General features: G+C 43.1%; 1 protein-coding gene and 1 long non-coding RNA gene across 3 annotated transcripts in view; one reads left to right on the top strand and one right to left on the bottom strand.

Annotated features, from left to right (window-relative positions):
* The window catches only part of cpne5b (copine Vb), a 173971-nt gene that overhangs the window by 87772 nt on the left and 66812 nt on the right, over positions 1-19387 (bottom strand). The gene's annotated exons all lie outside the window — the stretch shown is intronic.
* LOC121706553 lies at positions 1929-17376 on the top strand. The gene is made up of 3 exons (XR_006031076.1): positions 1929-1946; positions 8874-8878; positions 17259-17376. It is a non-coding gene; the product is annotated as an uncharacterized LOC121706553 (long non-coding RNA).

Here is a 19387-nt window from a genome sequence, read left to right as displayed (position 1 = left end):
GGGTTGATATGCAGGGGTGGTGTACACGGTGGTGTTGAGGGGTGGTGTGCAGGGTTGATATGCAGGGGTGGTGTACACGGTGGTGTTGAGGGGTGGTGTTCAGGGTGTGCAGGGGTGGTGTAGACGGTGGTGTTGAGGGGTGGTGTAGACGGTGGTGTTCGAAAGCGGAGTGCACCACACTCATGCCGGCGCCTACGTGCTTAGGCCTCAACACTGTGGGAAATGACACCAATTCTGTCTTGGTAGAAATGCCAATCTGGCAAACATGCCAGCTGATCTAAGAGCACATCAGCATGATATTACCCTGCGCTGCTGTCGGGATGGACACCTATACTCTATGTGACGATACCGTGTCTGATCTAATGGACACCTACTCTATGTGATGATACCGTGTCTTTGATCTAATGGACACCTACTCTACTGTATGTGATGATACCGTGTCTGTGATCTGGTTTCTTGATGATGACTAGTCCTGCTGATGGTCATCACTATGACTAATGACAAACAACTGTTACATGATACGCACAACTCAAAAATGGGTTTAGCAGAAGACAGCAGAATAACATCATGTGAGGAAAGGATAGGAGTTCTCTGAGTGGTTCAGTTTTGTTATCAAGACAGACCTCTTGTTATCCAACCTATCTAAGTATATTACTCAAATATACAGTATGTACATTCCCCATAAACAACCCACACACAGAGTGATTGCTATCACTAGATTAATTTGGTCATTTTCTTATTTGCCATTAGTTTAGTACTGTTTTGAGGGCAAACAGCCCTTAATCTAATAAAAGGGTAGATTTCATAGAGGCCTATCAAATGGGGCAATTATCACATACCCTATTGTTTGCACCCAGATGGAAATCATTATTTGCAAGCCCATAATTTCACAGTTATGTATCATCAGATTTGCATGGCCACGCATTGGAGCAAACATGATTTGATGACGCGGCACATGTAATGAGATGCAATAACCGTGCTGCCTTCCATCGATGTGGTCATAATGACTTGGCTACCTGTCTGCAATCCATCTTCCCTGACAGACAAGAAATATGCAGGATCCAATTGAACACGGCTTCTGAAGCACTAGTTGAAAAAAAAGAAAAAACAAAACAAGAGCTAGAATTAGCCTGTTATTGCAAACTCTCTTGACGTAGATTAATGGAGACAATATGCTTTTTGCCCTCCAGAACAATAAAACAGAAGAATATATTTTCAGAGGGAGGATTTGTCATAGAGCAAATCAGAAATCCAATTTGCCCCAGTGTTGTGGAACTGTTTGAGGATTTGATGTTTGAATGAACATAATGTTTTGGTGTCGTGTCATCGTTGTGTCATTATTTTATCCTCCAGGGAGATTAAGAATCACATACAGCCTGCCAACAGCGATCAGATAGAGTCATTAAGAGGAGCAAAAACCGCATCAATCTTTCACCAAATATACAAACTACTTTGTCAGAGTGACAAACAGCACCCTTCACAGTCTAAGTGTAGATATGACATTGTGTGTTTCACTCCTGCGGTCAGTTTAAGTGCAGACATGACATTGTGTGTCTCACTCCTGCGGTCAGTGTAAGTGCAGATACTAAGTCCATGACATTATGTGTCTCACTCCTGCGGACTAACTTCAATTTCTCTGAGTGAGAGCATGTTTGGCCCTGCCCATCCGAAGGTCATTCGTAAAGCCATGGCTAATGCTTCTCTAAAGAAAGTGGATGGGACCGACTAGTCATTAGCCTACTCTGATGGGAGGTATGAGGTGTTGAGAAGCGCCGCTTGTCTTTCCTCATTAGCGTTTCCAATCCCCTCTCTCCTCCCTTGTTACGGATCGCCTGCGCTAGAAGCCCATCAAATCCCCTCCATTACCATTGAGAACGGCAGCATCGACATGGGTGAGTCTGGAGCAGAGAGGCCAATGTGGTGGCAGGGACGGTGTGTGTGTGTGTGTGTGTGTGTGTGTGTGTCCCACTGGACCGCTGAACAGACAGTGGAACTGCTTTCAAAATTCATATTAAGGAAATGCTTCTTCACACAGGAACAAGAGAGTAAGAAGCTTTAGAACAGTCATTAGTGGAGTCAGAGGGGAGTGTGAGTGTGTGCATGTATGTGTGTGTGTGTGTGTGTGCATGTGTGTGTGTGTGTATGAGCTGCGTAGGAGTGCAGCTCTACTTTATTGGCTGTAGCAGTGGGAACAGAGGGATTAATGAGATGATGCTGAATTAGCAGCACAGCCAGGATTCACTTTAAAGAATCTCTCAGAAGAAAGACAAAAACAATCTCTCAGCAACCCCCTCTCCTCTCTCATCCTCCCCTCCCTCCATCCTGCCCGCTGTTTCGCACCACAGAGCCAGTCAGAGGAATGAAAAAGTAACAGATGAAAGACAGAATAAGAGAACAAGAAAAGAAGGCAAAGTGCCCGTGGAGAGTAGCCAATTAACCCCTGGCCTCCTGATTGGGTTTGTGAGTTTGTTCTTCCCCTCTCGGAAGCTCTCGAGATCTTCAGAGGCGAACGCTGATTGCTGATGACTCTCTTTAATGAGGGGTCGCGACCTCGCCAGCCACCAGATTGACACAGAGGGGTCGCTGAGATGCCAAAGAGGAGGATCCGAGGCGCAGGACAAGACGACAGCCTGACGTCTGCCCACATCCAGAGCCCCATCTGATTACAGCAAAATACAGAGCCAGCCGCCACTAGTATGGTCCGGTCAAGGCACCACTACTGTACTTATTGGTGTAATAAAACTCAAGACAGATATTGCCCTGGAAACAGCTCCCTACTGCAATGCAGGGGAATACAGTGCAATTAGATCCTACTTGTGTGCAATGCAGTAAACACACAGGATGGTCTCGGTGAGATTTGCTTGCTCAATTAAATCAAGTTGCTACAACAAAGTCAGAGCCCCAGGGGGACCTCCTCTTCCTCATTTATTTCATCGGATTACCTGATCCTCGAGAGCGCTGCGCTTGAATCAAATAAAAGTGATACTTCGTCTTCAACATCAGCAAGACTTTGTGGGTTGCCAAGAGCACTGCGTCAGCTGCAGAGAAACATTCTAAAGGATGGGACCATATGAGGAAGTCTACATGGCATCAGACGTCATGTATTAAATGTCTCTATACCCAATACTATAACCAATAATAGTGAGCGAGATGATTTTTTGAAAGCCCAGGGTAACTTTAAAAGAAACCATTTCAGCTCCATGACACTCTATACATTATTCAAATAAAGTATATTTAAAACTGCTCGTGTCCTCAGGAGACATACACTATGCCATCTGTCTAACTGACTAGAAGCTGTAGATCTTTCTATAGTAATGGGGCGATTGGCTATTATCGCTTCTTGACAGACCTGGTCAAACTCTGACCATGGATACTAGCCTGCTGTATAGTAATACTCATACTAGCCTGCTGTATAGTAATACTTGCCTGCTGTATAGTAATACTCATACTAGCCTGCTGTATAGTAATACTCATACTAGCCTGCTGTATAGTAATCCTAGCCTGCTGTATAATACCCATACTAGCCTGCTGTATAGTAATTCTAGCCTGCTGTATAGTAATACTCATACTAGCCTGCTGTATAGTAATACTAGCCTGCTGTATAGTAATACTCATACTAGCCTGCTGTATAGTGATACCAGAGCCCGTTTACGGAGAGCCGGATCACTCCCTATTAACTCCATTGTACCGGCAATCTGCTGCAGTTCCGCTAGGGGCGATCACGATCCCCAATGAACGAGTACTTACGTCTTTCGATTTCTTACAGGTTGGGTCTTTGTTGCCCACAACACACTAGCTTTCTGCTAATGAATGACGTCATTGACACATTTGAAAGGCTTTTTAGAACAAATAAGTGACTCAAGAAATATAATACTTAGAGGTGTGTATTTTCTCTGCCCCCTCTTTTGCATGCAACATTCAAATTTCTGGGCAAAACATTATATCCCGAGAAAAGTGGATAGACCTCCATTCATTCTGCACTTATTCGTGAGCGCCCTCATGTGGAACCAGAACAGGAACTGCAACCAGTTCAGAAACCGGAAGTTTCCCGAGAGTGGCGGTTCTCTAACCTGACTCTCGCCAGATGAATTTCGTTCCGCCTAGCTCCACTCATCTATCTGGGATCAATCCATTGAAGTGTTGCTTCAGAAGGCTGGGCCTAATCAAAAAATGCTTGCATATGATTGGATAAGCCACTTGTCCGTCATCTACTGACGTGCTACTTCAACCACTCACATCGAAGCCAACCCGTGACGCTGATAACAGTCTCACAGTCGCTTCTACGCTATGTCACATCTATGAAACTCCCGCCCTGCGTCCTGATTGGCTCTACCATACAATCTCGTGCTGAAATCACTCGGAAGGATGGAGGAAGAGGAATGGACGGAAATCACTCGGAAGGACGGAATGGAAGAAGTCCCAGATGGATGTGAGTGAAGCTAGGCGGAGCTAAGCGGAACGAAATTCATCTGGCGAGAGTCAGGTTAGCGGTTCTCCCCTTATTAGACATTCTCTGGTGATACTAGCCTGCTGTATAGTAATACTCATACTAGCCTGCTGTATAGTAATACTAGCCTGCTGTATAGTAATACTCATACTAGCCTGCTGTATAATAATGCTCATACTAGCCTGCTGTATAGTAATACTCATACTTGCCTGCTGTATAGTAATACTCATACTAGCCTACTGTATAGTAATACTCATACTAGCCTGCTGTATAGTAATACTAGCCTGCCATATAGTAATACTAGCCTACTGTATAGTAATACTCAGTAAGCATTGACTATAGGCAAAAAGAAAAGTCGACACCACACACACAGACAGATAGACAGACAGAGACACAGACATACACACACACACACGCGCCCCAGTAAAAAGCTATTACAACGAATTGTATCCCACATCTCTAACACCATAAATCTGCTTCAATTATCAGACACTGAATGCCATCTCCTAGTTAAGAAATCCACTTGTGCAAAATAAAAAAAGAACCAAAGCGTTTTCATCATCATCTTATTTATGGGCCAGTTAGAGTGTCAAACCCAGGAGAGTAGTTATGCAACAGAGGAGTTTAAATAACACAAGAAAGCTTCTAAAACAGATAACACTAAAAGCTCTTGCACTTTTATTACATCAATTCCTGAAATATTACAGCAACGAGGAAGAGTGAAGAAGGAAAAGAGACCAGGGAAGGAAGGGATGAGAACACAACAGACACTGCACTCACAAGGTAACTCGTGTTAATCCTGTGAGAAAAAGGAGACACTACCCAGATAGCAATTTCCTTTGGGCCGGATCCGCATAAAAGCCTTTAGATTCACCTGTAGCGGACATACGGTATCTGACTGTGGGCCAGGTCTACTCCCGATACAGGTTTCAGCTCTGCTAGCAATGCTGTTTTATCACTGGTTTACAGATTTGTCCCAGGTCCAATTTCCGCAACTCAACTGGAAGTCAGGAGATGCTTTTAAAATACAAAACACTGATTTGGCCCAAACCTGTGATACGGATATGAGCCGAAGGACCATTTTTTCACAGCAGACCCAGGTGGTAATGATATTAATTAAGGTGCTGATTCTAAATTGACTGTCCTTTCCCTACTTCATTGTCAACTGGCTGCTAAAGAAAATAAAAAGGTATTTTGGAATGGCACAAATTTAGAAACCATGGGGGTGCACTATGTTCCCATGGCCACTTCATTTCTACAGTAAGGCTGGAAAAGAAGATATAGTTGGCTCAATATTGATCATATGTTCGTTTCATTATTTTTATTATTACCTAGCAGTGGTAAAAGTAGTCAATTGTTGTTTGTGTCAGATCTAACAATGCTATGAAACAACCCCATATTTGCCACGCATGCAAAAGTCCAAGCAGTAATGTTAATCAAGGATCTTTGGTTTGCTCACTATCAATCTTTTGACATGATTTGCCAGCCTGAGGTTGGACTAGGACAGCCCAACTTTTCAAGGTAGTATCTGCTTTTTATCTCTGTTGGTTTATTCAGAGACAACAACAAGCAACCGAGCGATTGATAACTTTACTATTATTTTCCAGCAACAACAACTAGCTTAACTTAAGCAAAACAGCTATCACAATAACTATTTTGGAAAAAAACAGTGATAACGCTAACAGGATCACTGATGATAAAAAACGAGTGTAATTGTGACTTGCAAAAAGGAATAAATGTGGAATTAACACAACTTAAACTTTGTCTGGGATTGCACTTCTACAGCCAGGTTGTTGAATAAAAAAAATAATAAGACACTTATGTGTAAAGTTCTTTTTACCCCCCTTGTGTTTGTAGCCTAGCTTATGTTTATCAGTTGAGCTGTTGGGAAAACGTTACGAACTTTATCCTGGGTGAACCTATAACGAACCTGTTAGCAAATGTGTAGCAAACAGATTTTTCAGGATAATTAGCCCTAATTACCAATCACATTTCACATGTCAAATAAAGCCGGCTGATGTCTGATAAACGGGTCCGTACCACACACGCGGACCCGTATTGCATATGATAAACAGATCTGGAACACGTCAGTAACACAGACTACCATACGGAACTGGGCCAGTCTTAGCCCTTATTGGTACCAGATCCGTCAAACGGATCCAGACCAATTTTGGACCGATGTGCGTTTGGACGCCGGATCAGAGGGTTATTTCACAAAACCTAGATAAGGGATTAAGTTGGGATTTTTAGGTTATCCTGGATGAATTTAGCCTTGACTTGGTTTCACAAAAGAGATGGGACATAAGTTACCATGGGGATTTATTCTCTGCACCTAGCCTGGTCCCGACCAGGCTAACGGCCAAGCTAAGTTAATTCTAATGGTAATTATGTTGTCTTATTGGTTCAGCTAGCTGTCATTCACATCAGACCTCCGTGCTCATTTTTAAGGAGCTTTATTCCATTTATAAACTATTTGCTAAATGTATTTACAAAACAAAACAGATATTCTGCCTACTACCATATAGTTATTATTTTAATTGTGATAACCTGTACTTATTGTTTGCTTATTTTGATAGACGTTTGATGAATAGCCTACTGTAGTTGATTGGAAGTGGAGGGGCAAGTTCTCGAAGGTATTTTCAACTATAATATTAGGTAGCCTATATCATACTATGTGCATCTTTGCAGTGGCAAGCGCTTTCTTAATGACGTTGCGTGCCGAGACAAGGAAGAACTCGTGGGTGTATACGTAAATTTGCAATTCAGTTGGTCTACCACGCCTACTCTTGCTGTTTTACAGAAGTAGCCATGATTCCCCATTCCAAAAAGGACAACTTTACTTCATTGTTAGTCTATATCAAAAGCGGTGGTTCACTTTGTGTGAATGACGCTATTTTCCGCATCTTTTTTATTCCAGCCGTGGGCACTTTGGAGCAGAAACGAGAACGCGCACACATCCTGAATTACTTACACCTGGCTTGACATAGTCGCTCCTACTCATCCTGGATTGGCATTAGTGAAACGAGTTGAGCTAGGATGACCAGACAACGCTATGTCAAACCTCGCTTTATCACTTATCTTGGATGTCTTAATTCTGCCTTTGTGAAATACCCCTCGGGTCCATTATGCAGATCCGTGCCGGACGTTGTGGTACAGTAGGTGTGGCCCAGTTCCGTCCCAGTGTATGTTTGCTATCTGGGTACACTCACAAGGTAACTCATGTAGTGTGCTCTTGTTCACCCTACCTGCCCGGCGCTATGTTAATAAGGACTCAAATAACAATGCTTGAGACAAATAATGACTGTATGTTATACAGATGACTACAACTCCCCGAAGCCCTTGCATGCTGCTAGGAATCTGTATTAGTGTACTGATGGACAGGTGGTTTTGCCTGCAGCAGATAAATCTTTGTGTGTAAACCTTAGTCTGGTGTTTGGCTTAGGAAGATGGGTTAGATTTGTAAATAAATGGCTCCACTAATCACACCTGCGTTTAAATGAGCCTTGGTCAATCCACATTATGATTACGAGGGGGGCTCCATCGATCCCCTTAAGGCCTCTGGAGGCAAGCGATTCAGAACGTAATCATCACCTGGAATCAGAGGAAGATGAGGGGATCAGAGAGTCGACTGTGACCAAGACCAAACTCACCAGGAGACACCAGGAGATTTACTTGGCCAAAACTGTTCATTAATAAACATGCACTCCTTATTTTCCAAGCACATCTTGTCTCCACCGACCGACCGACCGACAGACACACACTCACACTCTGCCGACAGATGGATGGAACTCGGCGTGCAGGCTGGGTACTGCGTGAAGCCATGAGCGCTGTGAGGATTGAAGAGAAGGATAAATTGCTCGTATGAAATGAGATATTTCACTTTAACTGCTGCAATGGCAGTGCAGTGCGTAAAGGCACAAAGGCCCTGCTGAGGAGACGTAACCACGACGACTCTTTCATCACTACTCTTTCATCCCTCTCTCTCTTCATCATTCCTCTTTCATCCCCCTCTCTCTCTCTCCATCTCTTCTCTTCTCTCAGTTCATGTCCTTCCCTTTTATGGGAGACAGTGAGTGATTTTTTTTAAAGGAAGAGCTGGAACAATGCGGATCAGTTTCAACTCAGACACATTTTTAAACGACTCATTAAAAGCCAGCCTCCCACTGCTACTAATTATCAAAATCTTCTGTAAACGGGATATGGGAAATAACTGCAGCAAGGTGACTTTTCTGATGCCTTCATACTTGGTTAGTGAACTTAGATTCCTGATTGGCTAGCCAAACCTGAGAATCGCCATTGGCTATTCAACAGGAAGTGCCAGAACAGTCTCAAGAGTATTTGTACTTGCAGAAAATGTACTTGTGCGAGCAGCAGAGATTCGTAATGGCAGAATAGCTTTGTAATTGAAAGACAGCAACTGTGGAAGGTTTAGTGCCTGTGGAATATATTTGTAAGTGAAGGACATATGAGCAATACTTAAAATTGTTTGTGTTATTTTTTTGTTAAATCACAAGTCAGTTTTACAGTTTCATCCTGACACACACACACACACAATACATATGAGACACTTCTCATCCCTAGATGGTGCAAAAGTCTGTGCACTTGCAGAAAAGATTTGTAACTGTAGAACCTTTTGTGCATAGAATATTGATTTGTAATTGTAGAATATTTTTGTAATGGTAAAATATAAACTGTAGGATGATTTGTAGCTGTAAAACCGATCCGTACCTGTAGAATAGATTTGTAAGTGTAGGGCATAAAATATTATTTGTAATTTTGACAATTACAGATCATTTTTATGGATTTGGCAGACGCCAGATTTTTACAGTTACAAATAATTTCTACAGTTTCAAAACTTAATACAAACGTACAAAACATTCAAGTCTAATATTCTTACTTATTCTTTCACTAATATTCTTATTCTTACTTATTCTTCCACTAATATTCTTATTCTTCCATACTGATCCTATAAGTGACCTGGTCAGTCTGATGGCTGTACAAGTCCTGATCCTATAAGCCAAGTGCTGTCCCATCCCCTGGGTGTTGCAGGCCGTCCAGCTGCCTCTAAATTGCTGTGAACCTGCAGGACTGCTGCTGCTGCTGCTGCTGTGTGTGTGTGTTTGTGTGAACCTGCAGGACTGCTGCTGCCATCTCCATCGACTGAGGAGTAAATCAGCACCATAAGCCCCCTCCCTCAGGAGACACGGTCCAGTCAGCACACCTGCATTTATGAGACACAGGAGTGTGTGTATGTGAGTGTGTTTGTGGGATGCGTGTGTGTGTGTGTGTGTTTGTGGAATGTGTGTGTGTGGAGGGTGTGGGTGGGCATGGGGGTGATAGGGGGTAATGATCTTTGAGGAACCTCCTGGTGGTGAATGTTTTTTTTTACAGTGCCATGAAGCAAAAGAGAAACAGGAACAAGCTGGAAAACAACCAGCCATTTATCAAGAGAGAGAGAGAAAGAGAGAGAGATGCGGACATACAGTATGGACAAAAGAAAAGAGAGTTCCAGCGGCAGCAATTACCCTCTCCTCCATTCATCTTGCACTACAGAGCCATTTCTCCATCTCTCTCCCTCTCCCCCTCCATCTCACCCTTTCTCTCCATCCTTCATCTTTTTCCTCCCTCTATCCTCCACCGTTTCGCCCTCTTTTTAGAAGCCCTATACTGTATCTCACTGGTTTGTGTGTGTGTGTGTGTGTGTGTGTGTGCGTGCGTGCGTGCGTGCGTGTGTGTGTGTGTGTGCGTGCGTGTGCTTTTTTAGAAGCCCCATATCTCACTCATTTGAAGAGTTTGTTTTCCTCTTTTTTTTTTTTATCCCACCCCCCTCCCCCCCCCCCACAATGGAGGACTATTTTTTCTTTTTCTTTTCTCTGTCTCTTTTTTTCTTACTTGTTTTCCTCTCTTTACTGTGTCTTAATGTCTGCCTCCTCTGCTTACTTTCTCTTCCATCCTCTACAGAGCTATTTGTCCTTCCTTTCTCTCTGCCTCCATGTCTCTCCCTCCACCTCCCTCTTCCCTCTCTCTCTCCCTCTGCCTCCCTCTCTCCCTCCACCTCCCTGCTCTCTCTCTCTCTGACTTCCTCTCTCTCCCTCTTTCCCTCTCTCCTCTTTACCACCCCTTCCTCCCCCTCCCCGCTGTGGGGAGCGTCTCTCTGCTCTGCTCTGCTCTGCTCTTTGAGTGATGGAACTCATATTTTTCATTTAGTTACCGGCAGCAGCGGCTCCCTTTGGCCTAACAGGACTCCTGTGGGGCTGCAAGGAGAATGGAATGGATGACAGTAGAACACAAGAGTGTGTGTGTGTGTGTGTCTGTCTGTGTTTATGTGTGTGTCTGTGTATGTTTGTGTGTGTACGAGAGCGAGAGTGAAGCCTTCATCAAGTCTGAAGCGGAACACTTTGGCTGCACTCCACTGTTTTAGATTAAGAATTTATTTAGATTAAGTGTTAGTATAATTTGTATTTTTGTATATTTAGTATATTCTTTATCTTCTACTGTCCTTATTGCTTAGTTGTGTTTTTATATTATATACTTTTAATTACTTTTTCTGCTGTTAGTGAATGTGTGTGTGTTGTCTTTATGCTACTGAGACCTTGAATTTTCCCTGGGGATCAATAAAGTATCTATCTATCTATCTATCTATCTATCTATCTATTTATCTATCTATCCGTTCCTGAGGCAAATGAGCAGCTATGATTGTGTGTGTGTGTGTGTGCGTGTCTGTGTGTCTGTTAGTGTGTCTATGTGTGTGTGTGTGTCTACAGTATGTGTGTGTGTGCGTGTATCTGTGTGTGTGTGTGTACATGCGTGTGTATGTGTGTGCATTGAGAGCTCTTTCTGCTGCTGGACTACCAGGAGGTCCCTCTAAAACAGTTTCTAAAATAAAGTAAAATGATGGATGTTTAGCGGAGGCTTTTATCCAAAGCAACACGGACTCGCAACGGCTGAAGCAGGACCGGAGAAGGAGGGTGGTCAGTGTGGTCAGTAGCAAGTGGCAATCTACATCTATGGAAAAGGATCATCTGAAAACCTTATCTTCAGCACACACACACACACACACTTCAGCACACAAATCAGTGGCTGCCTGTCAACTGTACACAAATATATTTGGCACGACAATCAGCACAATCTTCCTGGGCCGGGCGGCCGTAGCACTCAGAGGCTGCTCCGGGAGACCTGAGAGGGGGATCTGTCACCGAACAAAATGTCACTTCCACCCACAGCTAAAAATACGGCTGAAAATACGGCCCTTATCGACACCAAATGTCAACACGGGAGAGGGAAGAGGACCCGCTTGCTCGCCTGCGAGACGCTCGGCAGGGACTCATTATACCCTCCCACTAGTCCACCCGCCCTCGCGTTTGGGCACACATCTGCATATTCGAGATATACTGTAGACACAGGCCAGGGGTGGGCACTGCCTTATCTACGCACACGGGGAGGGTTTTTAATGCAACTGCTGGTCACCATACCAACAGGAGTGTCATTCGCCAAGGCAGGCACTGAATGAGCGAGAGGTCTTCAATGAGAGATAGGAGAGCAGGAGAGAGAGAGAGAGAGAGGGAAAAAAGAAAAGAAGGTCGAGGGAGAGAGACACAAAGAGTGAGAGAAAGGGAGAAAAGTTAAGAGAAAGAGAATGATAGAATGAGAGAGAGAGCTAAATAAAGCACTTGTTAACTGTCAAATGGGAAATAAAACCTTAGACGGGGAGGTGCAGGTGGATGAAACACAGGTGACTAAAAGCCTGTGTGTGTGTGTGTGTGAGCATATGAGTGGCACAGCTGAGAATAGAGCCCTTTGTCTCGTCCTTCAGCTCGCGACATGTCTGTCAGCGTGTCAGAGTCTGTCTATTTCAGGAGCTGGAGAATCAGCCACCTTACAGCAGCAATCAATACAGTTAGGGCATCTTCAGAGTAAAGAGCTTTCAGGAAGAGCGCAGCCCAAGACCACATGCAGTATGGGTTAGAGCAGGGGTATCAAACTCATATTAGGTAGTGGGCAGGATTTGTTGGAATGAGACCTCGTTGGGGGCCGTCACTTTTTTTAAATATTTTTTTTTTGTTTTTATTGGGGGCCAAGCAGCGAAGCTGCGAAGGCACCCATTGAGTTACTAGCTTTTCCTATTGTTACACTTCCGCCATTGGAGTCTATGGCAGCCCATAGAACGCCTGGCTAAAAAGTGCAGATTTTTTGGCAGAAAGTTTCGGGACACTCCACTGACCAGTCACACTCATTTACGGACCACTAAACCCAGCCATCTAGCGCCACCAACAGGTCAAAATCTGGCCGAAAATTGAACCGCTGGGTCTAAAGTTATGAAATTTGGCACACTGATTCAGCACTGTCCCATGATCACTCTCACCAAATTCCAGAACTCTATGCCCAACACTCTAGCGCCACCAATGGGTCGAACCTGGATTGCATTCACGCATGTGACCATTGAACGGTGCGTCCGATTTTCACATATCAGGCACCGTTGGAATCCCTGGACCGACCTAAGTTCAATGACCCCTATTTCGTCACTTTCCGCCATATTGGACCTCCGCCATATTGGATTTAGTCCAAACTCTACGAAAAGTTTCAGTGGTCAGAAATTTCATCCGATTTTCATGGAACTTGGGGGAGATGATCTTCTGCCAGAGCCGCACAAACGATCCTTGCCAGATTTTTCAATTTCATTTTTGTTTGCCAATGACAGCCAATCATATACGGCGACGAAGCCGCCAAACAGGAAGTGGACTAACATCTCCGTGACGCTTTGAGTTAACATAACTAAACTCGATACCATTAGTCAGGACACTGTCCCAATCACTCACGGCAATTTTCATGCATATACATTGAACACTCTAGCGCCACCACCAGTTCAATGCTGGACATGTGTTCATGCACTTGATCCTTGACTCTTTTGTCTGATTTTCACAATTCAGGTAGCGTCTGAATCTATGGACCATCCTGAGTTCATCGACCCCTATCCCGTCACTTTCCGCCATATTGGATTTAGTCCAAACTCTACGAAAAGTTTCAACGGTTACAAATTTCATCCGATTTTCACAGAACTTGGCGGAGATGATCTTCAGACCGAGCCACACAAACGATACTTGTCAGATTTTTGAATTTCAAGTTTATTTGCCTGTGACAGCCAATCACACATGGCGACGATGCCGACTAACAGGAAGTGGGCTAACATCTTGGCTACGCTTTAATGTATGAAGTCCAAACTTGGTACAGGGACTTGGTATCTGATTGTGAGGACGCACTAGGAAATTGGCATCATTTGGCCTCTATAGAGGGCGCTGCAAAACAGGAAGTGAGCTTGTATCTCAGCAATGTAATCAGCAATTGCTGATTGTGAGAATGCACAAGGACATTGGTGTAATTTGCGCCTCTAGGGGCACTATAACAAAGTAAATGAGCTTAGTTCAAACTTGTTGTGAGTGCTTGCTCATGCCATGGCAACTCCATTCCTGCTATAGCACATAGTGAATGTGTGTGTGTATTAAGCATAGTATAAGTATATATACTTTTTTGATCCCGTGAGGGAAATTTGGTCTCTGCATTTAACCCAATCGGTGAATTAGTGAAACACACACTAATGAGGTGAAGCACACACTAATCCCGGCGCAGTTAGCTGTCTGCTACAACAGCGGCACTCGGGGAGGGGTTGTGCAAGCAGTGAGGGCTTAGGTGCCTTGTTCAAGGGCACTTCAGCCACGGCCCACTGGTCGGGGCTCGAACCGGCTACCCTCCGGTTACAAGTCCAGAGTGCTAACCAGTGGGCCACGGCTGACCTGTGTGTATGTCTGTATGCTACTGTGACCTTGAATTTCCCCTAGGGATCAATAAAGTATCTATCTATCTATCTGTCATGGTCATTATCATTTTTCTGCATAAGTATCAGAGTGTTATTTGATGATATCACTTATGAACAAACAAGTACATGTACAAATAATGTACTGCTGTCATATTCTGCTCTCTCTCTTGAAATGCCCGAGTTCCATGTTAGTGTTTCCACTTCTTCCTTCCTGGGCATGGGTAGTGCTAGATTTAATCAATGTATCATGTCATAGAGATATTGCTTATTACACATTGTTGAAGACAACTGGATGTGAATATCTTTTTTTTTTATTTTTCCCTTCCTACCTAAAAACATCTGGGGGGCCGTATGAAACCTGCTGGCGGGCTTGATCTGGCCCCCGGGCCTTATATTTGACACCCCTTTCAGCCCAAGGACCACATGCAGTATGGGTTAGAGGCTTTCAGCCCAAGACCACATGCAGTATGGGTTAGAGGCTTTCAGCCCAAGACCACATGCAGTATGGGTTAGAGGCTTTCAGCCCAAGACCACATGCAGTATGGCTTACAGTCTTTCAACCCAAGATCACATGCAGAATGGGTTAGAGGCTTTCAGCCCAAGACCACATGCAGTATGGGTTAGAGTCTTTCAGCCCAAGACCACATGCAGTATGGGTTAGTCTTTCAGCCCAAGACCACATGCAGTATGGGTTAGAGTCTTTCAGACATGAGAGACAAATGAGAGACAAGTCTTTGAAGTGCGTCATATGCGTCATACCAGAAGTGTGATTCTGAAAGTGCCCATTCCATCATACTGTCTATATTTATTTTTATAATTTATATTAAATAATCGATTGCAGGGTTGGGTAGTAACGGATTACATGTAATCTGGATTACGTAATCAGATTACAAAAATCAAGTAACTATAATCAGCCCAGATTACAATAATCAGATTACAGTTACATTGTTGGGGATTACCTGATTACATTTTATCATGCAAACAATGCAACTTTTTTATGATAGCCTAGCTATCTTTTAATTTGACAAGCTTCGGGCTTGCCGGTTCGATCCCCGACCAGTAGAGAAAATGTGGGCAGGGGAAGTGGTTGAACACTGCTCTCCCATGCCCACATCCACGGCTTAAGTGCCCTTGAGTAAGGCACCTAACCCCTCACTGATCCCCGAGCGCTGCTGTAGCAGACAGCTCACTGCTCCGGGTTGGTGTGTGCTTCACCTCACTGTCTGCTCTGTGTGCTTCACTAATTCACAGATTGGGAGACCAAATTTCCCTCACAGGATCAAAAGAGTATCTATACTTACTTACTAACTTATTTACTATTGGGGTAGATCTCTCGGCACACTGCCTGATCTTTTCCTCCTAATCTTAATGTAGCCTCTTGTTTTAGTGTTACCGTTTACTTTGAGAAAGTCACCTGGTCCCCCTGGTTGAAAAACATTCCAAAGGAATAATTTCCTCACACCCACACTTGAAACGGACATGGTGTCATTCAATCTCAGGCTTGTCCCTGGGTCAAAAAAATCCAGCGAAAGCTAAATTCATTGTCCAGGTGTGCCCTTATAAAGGATAAGCTGAGTTGTGCATGTTTGGAGAATAGTGATCCATGATCTCATCCATGATGACTAAGTGATCAATTTTGGGATGGGGTGACAATTTCAACCACCAAAACACCACCCCCAAAGTGGAGAATAGCTATAGAAATGTATTAGTTTTGGGTGTTTTTCAGACAATGGGACCTGGTGACCTCAAAGTAAATGGTAACACTAAAACAAGGGGCTACATTAAGATTTTTGGAGGAAAAGATCAGTTAATTCACACAGGAATGCTTTACTCAGAGCAAAGATATTTCTTAGATGTAATGAAATAATAAAGAGAAAAATAGAATGAGAATTCTTTAATCAATTCAGTGGTGGTGTCTTTTACTTAAGGGACATATTGAAGTAATCTAAAAGTAATCCTAAAGTAATCAGATTACGTTACATATTTTTGGTAATCCAACTGATTACGTTACTGATTACAAAAATTGCCATGTAATTTGCAGTCAGTAATGGATTACATTTCAAAGTAATCTGACCCAACCCTGTCGATTGCACAGCATGTGATCTGCCAGAGTCAGCTGGCAGGAGAAAAGACAACCGGACACACCAGCTGACGTGAATCACGTGGATATTGCGGAATTTTGTTTACAGTCTGTGGGAGTATTGAGCATGAGTCTCGAACTGACCCACCAGAGTGTGTGCTCATGATCTTACTTATGGTATTACTGTAAATTAGCAAACACATTTTGCTTAGTTATTTAGTACATTTTAGTTATATTACACTTTGCACTTTGCCTGCCATTTAAATTTGGGTCCAGAATCTACATGGGCTCAATACACAAGTGACGTACACAGTAGCAGCACAGAGTTGAATGAACACGTTACCCACGTATCGTACAACAGATTCTACAGGTGTTCATACACAAGCTGCTCAAAAACCTTGGACTATCTGGACTCCAGGTAAGGTTCAGTAAGACACCTTTTAATCAGTAGCCAGTAGCCAGCAAGCTGAAGCAAGGTTGAATGAAGCCAACCCACAAAATAATGTTGGGGGATGAAAATAAATGGTAACACTTTACTTGACGGGTGAGTTCAAAACACATTCATAGCAGCTGTAATAAACTGCACATAAAGCATTCATGACTGTTTCATGAGACATGACTCAACATTCATACCAAACCTTTCATTAATGTGGACAGAACAATGAGAGCTTGTCTAAATAAAAGTCCAAAGTCGCAAAGCAGCATTGATGTTTTTGGTCCAAACCTCTTACCTGATCATGTCACATCTGAGTCAATGGGCTACTCCAGTGCCAAAAAGACAGAACATGGTCAAGTAAATAATGTTTGTTTCATAAAAATATTTATGATGTAACCTTTGCAGATGATTTCTCATCTTTTGCTACTGGGAGTGTCCAACTGTTCCAGGTTACACAAATACGGGTCAGCTGAATGTAAGCTAGTAGGCTAGTGGCAAATGGTCAGAAAGGGCTTTAGTTTTTGAGATACCCCTACCGGAGGTAGAACTAAACCCAACAATGTTTTTCCTCATCTCTAAGGTCTCCCATATATGAAATGGATTCTTGGCTAAAAATATTTTACTGCTAAGATTGTTAAATTAACAGATATTGTTATACACACCAAAACCAAAAAAGGACTAAAATATAGCCTATCCGTATTGGAGTTAAGGCATATAAATTAGTGCAGATCAATCACACAAGCTCTGAGAGCTTTGAAACTTGGCATGTTTATAGTCAGGAAGTTGCTTTACCTACTAGAAAAGACTAGATGTGAATATCTTGATGTATGGAATGAATAGAGACATGTAAACGTAACTTTTATTTTGACAAGTTTGACAACTTTTGAAAAGTTTGGTATGAATGTTGAGTCATGTCTCATGAAACAGTCATGAATGCTTTATGTGCAATTTATGACAGCTGCTATGAATGTGCTATGAACTCACCCGTCAAGTAAAGTGTTACCAAATAAAGGGTAAGGACTTCAAAAAGAAAGAAAATGAAAAAATTAAGTCATTTTGCACTGCATAGCAACTATATTTCCAAGTGAGATGGCAATAAATCCAAAATGTCACCATCGCGTGGAGCAGGCACTCGAAGATCAGTCAATCACACACACACACACACACACACACAGACGAGTGGGAATTGCAGAGTTGCTGAAGAGGCCCCTGTACGGATATTGCCTCAGCTTTTTCTGAGAGTCGTTCAGATGCTTCTTCTGATGAGGCTGCTCCTTCTCTCCTCTCTCATTTCGCAAGGAGCCTCTGGTGGCAAATTCCTCATCATTTCATAGTGGTGAAATGTGTGTTAATGCTTGTAGGAGGTTAAATTGGCAGCCAATAAAAGTTAGCCATAAGTGCTGTGGAGTACCTGAATGAAATGTCAGTGCCTACCAGCAGAAACGACACAGCAGACTATGTCTCATACGAATAACTAGAAGTAGCTGGGGCGAGAGTGTCTATTTTTGAGTACCCTTCCAGTAGTGGCGTAAAGAACACGCAAGGAGTGTAAGGCTGCTGACATTTCCAGGCGGACACACATGCAAATGGCCTTAATGACGTTGTCGCTGTCAACCAGAAAGCCTTGAGGTGAAGAAAAATGTCTCATTCCGTAACAGCAAAGACCTCATTCAATGCCTGGATTCACCACACAGACTTTTATGGTTAGTTAGTATTAGGAAGCCACTCTAACGCAGTGGTTCTCAAGGTGTGGGGCGGGCCCCACTAGTGGGGCATGGAGACATGTCAGGTGGGGCGCGATGAACAGGAGGTAAAGATTTTTTTGTTAATCTTTAATAATGTTTTTTGACAAGATTATAGATTCAAAACAAAAAAGCCACACACAAATATAGGAGTCATAAACAGACCGACATATGAATTAAAATAGCATCTGATCCAGCGGACCAAGACAGGAAATGCAACGTGGAACCATTTTTTTAACATTACCATATTGCCGAGTTGATGGGGTCAAGTGGGGCTTCCAAATGAAAAGTGGGGAATGACTGAAAAAGTTTGAGAACCACTGCTCTAACGCATTCTGTTCCCTAGACTTCATAAACACCTTGAAAACTAGATGTACCGCATAGCGGTACAAAATATGACCGCCGCTCAGTCCTGTACATCCATTCCGCGAAAATAAATCACACTTCAATTTGTCTCCATATTTTACTCCATCCCCCACTCTTGAAACTTTTGTGTATGCTTGTTTGGCATGCCTGAGTGTGTGTGTGTGCGGCTGCACAGAAAGTAGCCTACTGGTGCTGAAAAGGTGAATAGATTGTAGAATAGCCAAAGAAGATGTAGCATTGTTATAAAACCTTTAAAATCTCTAAACAATCACAAGTAGGGCAGTTCATCACAGTTCATCCATTGCAACTGGATTGATGAAAGGTCACTTACACCTGTAGGCTACATTGTATTTGGGAAAAGCAAAAGGTATCAGCATAATGTTATTTATTTATTTATTTTTTATGTATTTATAAACAAAAACATCTCTGTCAGTTCCATGCCGTTTTCAACAGCTTTCAAAAACAAAGGTCATTTTTGGATGGATGGATTTTTTGTGAATGTTTC

The sequence above is a fragment of the Alosa sapidissima genome, chromosome 4, assembly GCF_018492685.1.
Source record: "Alosa sapidissima isolate fAloSap1 chromosome 4, fAloSap1.pri, whole genome shotgun sequence".
NCBI lineage: Eukaryota > Metazoa > Chordata > Actinopteri > Clupeiformes > Clupeidae > Alosa > Alosa sapidissima.
Note: the sequence above shows the minus strand (reverse complement) of the source record. Positions and strands in the feature narration are given on the sequence as shown.